Below are 10,602 nucleotides of genomic sequence, written 5' to 3' on the forward strand. Positions count from 1 at the left end.
TATGCTAAGTGTCCAATTCCCAAGGAACAAAAATAATGGCTTTAGATAAATAATTCATTTTAACACACCATCAAAACCATTATCTGACCATTTCCCTAAAGCATCCAAAGTTGAAATGGTCGTTGAGAGTTTTTAGTGTTTTTACTAGGTGACATCTGCTCTATCAAGATAAATAAAACAGTTCAAAACAGTAAATAAATAAACGCCAACAGCACTGTAGGTAGTAGTGACTAACCATTTTACCCTAAGCAGCTAACTGGACAAATAAAGGAGCATGCCCAGGGAGTGTTGAGGGCAGAGCGGAATGGAGAGGCTCAATGAAAACCCTCTAAGTTTCTCCAATACACACAGACACAGTATTTCATAACGGATTACATTAACACTTAAATAATATTTGATTTGATTTGATGCTGGCTCCAGTGAGCGTAAAAGGCACAGAGTAAACCACATTCTTCCGGGCTGGATGGTTTTGAAAGGAGCCCTACCTTGTGGAGGAAGAAAAATATGAACAGTGTATGGCTACTGCCACGAACACCACTGAGCACTATCCCTGAGGGTTTGTCAATATTGTTCTTCTGAGAAATAAAAGATTGGATACTGTAGCCATCTCTAAATTGAGATTCAAGCTTGGAGAAAGAGAGGGAGGGAGCATCCTTCTTAGATGATAATATTCTAGTCCCATGTCAACTGGCAACTCTGTAAACAGTAACAGGTAAGGCTACATCAACACAAAACAGAGCTCTGTAGCACCTCAATCAATGTGTAAAGTCGCATTTGATTTAGCCTTATAACATTTTGCTTACAGCAAATACTATTATTTACCACAGCAATGATTCACTGAGAGTGACAGCAGGTTCAGGGCCCATTAAAGCCCGAGTGTGTCTATGCATAGTCTCTTGTGTGACTGAATGAAGCTCAGTGTAAAGGTTAGCCAGCGTCCCACTAAGCTCAGGGGGAGGATTGCTGACTGACCCAACTTCTAGGGGTGTGCTGTGTTATTGACAGACAGGGCACCACAGGGATACTGGACAATCACTACCATCCTGCTCCCAGTGGTAAACAGAATCAGTGCAGTCATCACCAGAGCAGGAGGGGGGAGAGAACAGCCGGGCCTGGCCATCTGTCCGCCCGCCCGCCCTAATGGAGCCACGCCGAAAGGTCAAAGCATCAGTTACGTCACAGCAGACTTATCAAGAAGACCCACCCTGGGAGTTCCACCGAGACAACAAGAGGTGATTTGTGTGTGTGTGATTGGTATTCAGTTCTATACTCTCCCATAAACCTGTAGTGATAGCATGTAGTGATACATTTACACAGTTCCCAAGCTAACCACTTTCCTACAAATCGGCCATAACTAAAACATCCCACGCATACCGCCCATCTCCCCAAACCATCCATTTTAACACCCGCCCACACAAACACAACACTACACCTCCCACCTCACTCAGCTTCCTTCAAGTCAGTCTACTGAATTTGATGTGAGCCCAAGAAAGTCGTCTGGCTCCAGGGCACCTGGTTACGTTTTTAAGAGCTAATTTTATGAAATATTGAAGTGCTCCTCTGAAAGCCATACATGTGGGTGGTGGGGTGTTATAAAAACACCACCACCACCCACATTTCCCCAATACACACACACAGATGCAGTATTTAAGGACGGATTACATTAACCCTTAACAACCAAACAGGCACTCAAGCACATACAAACACACACACTTTAATGAAATCGTCAATGGCACCGACAGACATGGTCGCCTCGCTTCGAGTCCTTAGGAAACTATGCAGTATTTTGTTTTTTTATGTATAATTTCTTACATTGTTACCCCAGGAAATCTTAAGTCTTATTACATACAGCCGGGAAAACCTACCCTAATCTGAAACCGTGGATGAATGGCGGCATTCACGCAAAACTGAATGCGCAAACCACTGCATTTAACCACAGAAAGAGGTCTGGGAATATGGCTGAATTTAAACAGTGTATTCCCTCTGTAAGGCAATCAAACAAGCGAAATGCCAGGGACAAAGTGGAGTCACAATTCAAAGGCTCAGACACGAAACACATGTGGCAGGGTGTACAGGAAATCACTGACTACAAAAAGAAAACCAGCCACGTCACGGACACCGACATTGCGCTTCCAGACAAGCTAAAAATCTTCTTTGCCTGCTTTGAGGATAATACAGTGCCACTGTCGTGGCCCCCCGTTTACAAGAACTGCACCCCACCCTCCTTTCTCCGTGGCCGACATGAGTAAAACATTTAAACGTGTTAACCCTCGCAAGGCTGTTGGCCCAGGCGGCATCCTTTGCCGCGTCCTAAGAGCATGCAGACCAGCTGGCTGGTGTGTTTACGGACATATTCAATCGCTCCCTATCCCAGTCTGCTGTCCCCACATGATTCAAGTTGGCCACCATTGTTCCTGTACCCAAGAAAGGAAAGATAACTGAAATAAATGACTACCAACCCGTAGCACCCACTTCTGTCATCATGAAGTTCTTTGAGAGACTAGTCAAGGATCATATCACCTCCGCCTTACCTGCCACCCTAGACCCACTTCAGTTTGAATACCGCCCCAACAGGTCCACAGACAATGCAATCACCATTACAGTGCTCTATCCCATCTGGACAAGAGGAATACCTACAGTCGAAGTCGGAAGTTTACATACACCGTAGCCAAATATATTTAAACTCAGTTAAAAAAAATCCCTGTCTTAGGTCAGTTAGGATCACCACTTAATTTTAATAATGTGAAATGTCAGAATAAGTCAAATAAGTAGAGAGAATTATTTATTTGAGCTTTTATTTCTTTAATCACATTCCCAGTGGGTCAGAAGTTCACATCCACTCAATTAGTATTTGGTAGCTGTTAAGGGAATTTTTTATCAATGATTACTAATTATGTACACATTTCAATCAGGACTGACTAGTCCAAATGCTATTATGTACTGTACATAATGAATTTTCTCTCTTGCTCCCATTCCCAATTGTATATAATATAGTCAGGAGTTTAGTAACAATGACGGTCTGTTCCTTTGTACAAATGAATGAACTATCTCCAGATGGCAGGGATGGACTATCTCCAGACTGTCTAGAATTCTGATTTACACTGACTGACCTTGGCATCAGGCGAGGAGGGAAGGCTCGAGAACTATAGGGCCTCTCGACCCGTGTCATGAAGAGATAGAACATTTAGAAAACGTTGACGTCATTTTCAGTTTATAACCTGTGGAAAAATGTGTATGTAACCAGTACTCTCTTGAATTAAACACTGTTACCTGACTTTTAAGACCGGGGCTCTGTCAATTCTTATAAAATATTAGGGTCTTACATAACCCTTTGAATGCATTGACAGAGTATTTAATTCTGATTGGGAAATAATACAGAGGAATTTAGAATTCCTTCAACAGTAGCATTGCCTTTAAATTGTTTAACTTGGGTCAAATGTTTCAGGTAGCCTTCCACAAGCTTCCCACAATAAGTTGGGTGAATTTTGGCCCATTACTCCTGACAGAACTGGTGTATCTGAGTCAGGTTTGTAGGCCTTCTTGCTCGTACACACCTTTTCAGTTCTGCACACACACTTTCTATAGCATTGAGGTCAGGGCGTTGTGATGGCCACTCCAATACCTTGACTTTGTTGTCCTTAAGCCATTTTGCCACAACTTTGGAAGTATGCTTGGGGTCATTGTCCATTTGGAAGACCCATTTGTGACCAAGCTTTAAGTTCCTGACTGATGTCTTGAGATGTTGCTTCAATATATCCACATACATTTCTTTCCTCATGATGCCATCTATTTTGTGAAGTGCGCTAGTCCCTCCTGCAGAAGAAAAAAAAAACACATCATGATGCTGCCACCCCCGTGCTTCATGGTTGGGATGGTGTTCTTCGGGTTTGAAGCCTCCCCCTTTTTCCTCCGAACATAACGATGGTCATTATGGCCAAACAGTTCTATATTTGTTTCATCAGACCAGAGGACATTTCTACATGTGCAGTTGAAAATCGTAGTCTGGCTTTTTGGACGTTTTGGAGCAGTGGCTTCTTCCTTGGCCTTTCAGGTTATGTCAATAAAGGACTAGTTTTACAGTGTATATAGATTATTTTGTACCTGTTTCCTCCAGCATCTTCACAAGGTCCTTTGTTGTTGTTCTGGGATTGATTTGTACGTTTCACACCAAAGTACGTTCATCTCTTGGAGACAGAAGAGGAGGCACTGGGTGTGAAGGTAGGCCTTGAAATACATCCACAGGTACACCTCCAATTGACTCAAATGATGTCAATTAGCCTATCAGAAGCTTCTAAAGCCATGACATCATTTTCTGGGATTTTCTAGCTATTTAAAGGCACAGTCATCTTAGTGTATGTAAACTTCTGAAACACTGGAATTGTGATACAGTGATATGTAAGTGAAATAATATGTCTGTAAACAATTGTTGGAAAAATTACTTGTGTCATGCACAAAGTAGATGTCCTAACCGACTTGCCAAAACTTTAGTTTGTTAACAAGAAATTTGTGGAGTGGTTGAAAAACGAGTTTAAATGACTCCAACCTAAGTGTATGTAAACTTCCGGCTTCAGCTGTACCTAATCTATAATTACTGATATCCCAGAATTAGGATGGCCACATTCCTGTGTGTCTGTGTGCATCTGGTTGTGTGTGTGTTTGTGTGTATGGAAGAGGGGGGGCTGTTATTGTCAGTCAGTGCTCTTTCTTTTATGTATGTGTTTATTACTGTGTGACAGACGGAACACAGGTCTGAGGTACACTATACAGTATATACAAAAGAACATGGACACCCCTTCAAATTAGTAGATTTAGCTATTTCCTGTTGCTGACAGGTGTATACAATTGAGCACACAGCCATGCAATCTCCATAGACAAAACATTGGCAGTAGAATGGCCTTACTGAAGCGCTCCGTGACTTTCAACATAAGATGTCACCTTCCCAACAAGTAAGTTCATCAAATTTCTGCCCTGCTAGAGCTGCCCCAGTCAACTGTAAGTGCTGTTATTGTGAAGTGGATACGTCTTGGAGCAACAACGTCTCAGCAGCAAAATAGTAGGCCACACAAGCGCACAGAGCGGGACCACCGAGTGCTGAGTTCCAACCTGCCTTTGGAAGCAAAGTCAGCACAAGAACTGTTCTTTGGAAGCTTTATGAAATGAGTTTCCATGTCCAAGTAGCTAAACACAAACCTAAGATCACCATGCTGTAACGGCGTTCTTCTATCTCCTCCTCTGATGAAGAGGTAGAACAAGGATCGGACCAAAATGCAGCGTGGTGGTTACTCATGTTCTTTAATGAAGAATAGCGATACATGAAATAACTATATATAAACAAAACAACAAACGGAACGCGAAAACTTATTACAGCCTATCTGGTGAACACTACACAGAGACAGGAACAATCACCCACAAAATACACAGTGAAACCCAGGCTACCTAAATATGGTTCCCAATCAGAGACAACGAGAATCACCTGACTCTGATTGAGAACCGCCTCAGGCAGCCAAGCCTACTCTAGACACCCCTACTCAGCCGCAATCCCAATACCTACTAAACCCCAATACAAAACACACCACAACACAACACAATAAACCCATGTCACACCCTGTCCTGAACAAATAATTAAAGAAAACACAAAATACTAAGACCAAGGCGTGACACATGCACAATGCCAAGCGTCGGCTGGAGTGGTGAAAAGCTCTCCGCCATTGGACTCTGGAGCAGCGGAAACGTGTTCTCTGGAGTGATGAATCACTCTTCACCATCTGGCAGTCCGATGGATGAATCTTGGTTTGGCGGATGCCAGGAGAATGCTACCTGCTCCAATGCATAGTGCCAACTGTAAACTTTGGTGGAGGAGGAATAATGGTCTGGGGCTGTTTTTCATGTTTCGGGCCAGGCCCCTTAGTTCCATTGAAGGGAATTCTTAACGCTGCAGCAAACAATAACATTTCTAGCAATACTGTGCTTCCAACTTTGTGGCAACAGTTTGTGGAAGGCCCTTTCCTGTTTCAGCATGACAATGCCCCCGTGCACAAAGTGAGGTCCATATGGAAATGGTTTGTCGAGATTGGTGTGGAAGAACTTGACTGGCCTGCACAGAGCCCTGACCTCAACCCCATCAAGTACCCTTGGGATGAATTGGAACGCTGACTGCAAGCCAGGCCTAATCCCCCAACATCATTGCCCAACCTCACTAATGCTCTTGTGGCTGAATGGAAGCAAGTCCCCGCAGCAATGTTCCAATATCTAGTGGATATCCTTCCTAGGAGAGTAGAGGCTGTTATAGCAGCAAAGGTGGGACCAACTCCATATTAATGCCCATGATTTTGGAATGAGATGTTAGACAAGCAGGTGTCCACATCATTTTGGTAATGTAGTGTACCTTTATGTTGTATCTTTCGACCATACCCTGCAATCACATCATCATGAAAGAACATCTCAAATGCACTGTAGCATGAACTATACAGGTAACTGCCAAAATAAAGGAAACACCAACATAAAGTGTCTTAATAGGGCATTGGGCCACCACGAGCCAGAAAAGCTTCAATGCAGCTAGGCATACGTTCTACAGGTGTCTGGAACTCTATTGGAGGGATTCTTCCGCGAGAAATTCCATAATTTGCTGTTTTGTTGATGGTAGTAGAATCTCCCATAAATGTTCACTTGGGTTGAGATCTGGTAACTGAGGTAGTTATAACATGGTTTACATTGTTTTCATGCTCATCAAACCATTTAGTGACCAATCAAGCTCTGTGGATGGGGGCATTGTCATCCTATGGAGGCATAGCCACGGTAGTCAAAATGGTCTACCCAGCATTTTTATACATGACCCTAAGCATGATGTGATGTTAATTGCTGAATTAACTCAGGAACCACACCTGTGTGGAAGCACCTGCTTTCAATACACTTTGTATCCCTCATTTCCTCAAGTGTTTCCATTATTTTGGCAGTTACCTGTCCATTCCAGTGGTTGTTTAACTAACCTAAACCTGTCAGGTCTAGGCTGAAACTCAATAGTGGTATACAAACCTTTTCCTTCTGCAATGTGATCCAAAGTGGGTTTATGAAGCCTGATGAGGCATGAATTGAGAGGCGAAGGCTTAGTGTTTACTTTGGTCCTGCATCAAGACAAATCTTTCTCCCTTCCAGCTCATTTTGCTATTAAATGGGGTCTCTATGATGGATCCAGCCAGAGAGAGGTAGCCTATTACTCCAAAACGCAGTGATTACAGCAGCTCCTTTAACAATGTGTTTTATCAAAGGGGTACACAGTATGGCAGATAAATACAAAGTACTTATTAATACATCTCAGTTGGTTCAAAAATCTTTGCACTCAAAATAGTTGCATGGCTTATAACGACTGGCACAGCCGTTTTCCCATTTTGTTATCTCAAACTTAACAAACCCCACCACATTTCTGATGAACTTGCCTGTTCAAACTTGTATCTCGTAATATTCGTTCAGATGGGTTACGAGGAATTATCCGTCATTGTGACAGCTCTTTAAAAAGTGACATGGTACATAATCACCCCATTGTCTGTCAACTCTCACCCGCTTCTTATAACTCTATTCAACGCCTGCCAGGTCTCTGCTGGCATTGTTGTTGTGTAAATATATTACGGGAAATAGAGCTCCTGCCACTGTATTAGCGTGAGAGGTACAGGATATGCAGGTAAGTAAGGCTTTGCACAGTAGATGGCAGCCATCCAGTGGAGGTAAGGGGACTGTCAGTCAGCTGCAACAGTGATGTGCATAACCAACGGCTCTGGATGACGGTGCTAATGTCTGTTCTCATGTTCTTCTGTTTCGCAGGCCATGCATGTTTAATACCTTAACCAGTAACAAACCCATGTCAAACCCTAATAGACCTTGGGTGGTTATCAGTAATAGGTCTGACATGAGGTGAGCACCTATGTTTAAGCAGGCCTGCTGATACTGTGCTCAGTGTATTGTCATACACACGTGTCACTGTCATTACAGAGTAATGTAGTTGTCCAATCAATAAACAATTAGGCAGTACTAACAGGGCTGTATGTATGACAGTAGACTACAGACTCTGGCTTGTTTTTGGCCAGCAGTCCAAGCAGAAAAATGCTGTAACAGTTTCAAGAATCCTTGGTTTTGGGGAAGTCATCTCACCAGTATCCCAGCCAGATACCGTAAGAACAACAACGGCACGCTATGTACACCTCATTTCACAAGAAAGCAATGCCATACGAAAACAATCCTAGCTTCTGAAATAAGCCTCACTAAAAGCATTATTGTTTAACAATGTACCGTATATGACACTTGTCTTGCACAACTATTCCTTCATACTCTGACAGTGTTAGTCGTGTGATTTCTAGTTATTAGCATTGTGTTCAAGGAAAGGCTGTGGTAGTAGCACTGTATATTTGTACATGATTATGAGGTTAATCTTCTACTGGGTGATAATGAAGAATCAGGGAGTTGTGGAAAGCCTGAGTTCACTCTGCAACAATCAAAGATAAGGCTGTTTGACCAGAGGGGAGTGTCACCCTGGCTAGTGGTCAATCGCTACAATTCCCAGAATTCCCCAGGCACAGCAGAGGTTTCCCACTTTCTCAGAGCCATGCTGATCTAACCTTGAATCAACAAAACATATAAATACCTGCCTCACAGCCTCAACCAAGCTGTGAAAATGGGCTGCACATGGACTCTTCTCTTTGGCTGGGAGTGCAGGTGGCCCCTTCTATAGAATTGAGACAGGAGACTGCCCAATTATTATAATTGTTTAATGTTTTAAGTGTAACTGTGCCTTTTCAGCTACAATTTGTTTAAGAAAAACTGGACAGTGTTTCACGTGTTAGTCAGCGACACATTACAAGCATTCGAGCAGAGCTATTCTGTTCAGGAGTTGTGTGATTGCAGGGATAGTATAGTACCTTGACATGTTACATGCATCAGCCTGACTGACAGGAAGTCTTCCTTTGTTATTCTGGGAATTACCTACCTCTGGAGAAGAGACAGAAAACCTACTAACACTTCAAAATGTCACTCATCAATACTAATAACAAGGCGTGCCAATATCACTCTATATATTATACACACACACACGTGGCCAAAAGTTTTTAAAATGACACAAATATTAATTTTCAAAGTCTGCTGCCTCAGTTTGTATAATGGAAATTTGCATATCCTCCAGAATATTCTGAAGTGATCAGATGAATTGCAAAGTCCCTCTTTGCCATGCAAATGAACTGAATCCCAAAATAACATTTCCACTGCATTTGGAATTTGCTGCCAGTAAGATTGCACCTAAATCAACCATTTATCGGATCATCAACAACTTCAAGGAGAGCGGTTCAATTGTTGTGAGAAGGCTTCAGGGCTACCAAGAAAGACCAGCAAGCACCAGGACCGTCTCCTAAAGTTGATTCAGCTGCGGAATCGGGGCACCACCAGTACAGAGCTTGCTCAGCAATGGCAGCAGGCAGGTGTGAGTGCATCTGCACACACAGTGAGGCAAAGACTTTTGGAGGATGGCCTGGGGTCAAGAAGGACAGCAAAGAAGCCACTTCTCAACAAGGAAAAACATCAGGGACAAACTGATATCCTGCAAAAGGTACAGGGGTTGGACTGCTGAGGACTGGGGTAAAGTCATTTTCTCTGATGAATCCCCGATTGTTTGGGGCATCCGGAAAAAAGCTTGTCCGGAGAAGACAAGGTGAGCGCTACCATCAGTCCTGTGTCATGCCAACAGTAAAGAATCCTGAGGCCATTCATGTGTGGGGTTGTTTATCAGCCAAGGGAGTGGGCTCACTCACAATTTTGCCTAAGAACACAGTCATGAATAAGTCACATCCTCTGAGAGCAACTTCTCCCAACGATCCAGGAACAGTTTGGTGACGAACAATGCCTTTTCCAGCATGATGGACCTTGCCATAAGGCAAAAGTGATAACTAAGTGGCTCGGGGAACAAAACATCGATATTTTGGGTCCATGGCCAGGAAACTCCCCAGACCTTAATCCCATTGAGAATTTGTGGTCAATCCTCAAGAGGCGGGTGGACAAATAAAAACACACAAATTCATAAACTCCAAGCATTGATTATGCAAGAATGGGCTGCCATCAGTCAGGATGTGGCCCAGAAGTAATTGACAGCATGCCGAGGTGGATTGTAGAGGTCTTGAAAAAGAAGGGTCAACCCTGCAAATATTGACTCTTTGCATCAAAGCCTTTGACACTATGACATGCTTGAAATTATACTTCAATATTCCATAGTATCATCTGACGAAAAAATCTAAAGACACTGAAGCAGCAAACTTTGTGAAAATTTATATTTGTGTCATTCTCAAAACTTTTGGCCACAACTGTGTGTGTATATATATATATATATATGTCAATCAGTGTTGTTTCCTAAGACGACAGTTTGATTTGACAGAAGTGTGATTGACTTGGAGTTACATTGTGTTGTTTAAGTGTTTAAGTGTGTGTGTGTATATATATATATATTTAAGTGTTCCCTTTTTCAGCAGTGTGTGTATATATATATATATATACAGCCCAACACTGTGCAGGACGTTTGCTTACAGCCCAACACCGTGCAGGACGTTTGGCATTTGCCAGAGAACACCAAGA

Source organism: Oncorhynchus nerka, linkage group LG19 (assembly GCF_034236695.1).
Source record: "Oncorhynchus nerka isolate Pitt River linkage group LG19, Oner_Uvic_2.0, whole genome shotgun sequence".
NCBI lineage: Eukaryota > Metazoa > Chordata > Actinopteri > Salmoniformes > Salmonidae > Oncorhynchus > Oncorhynchus nerka.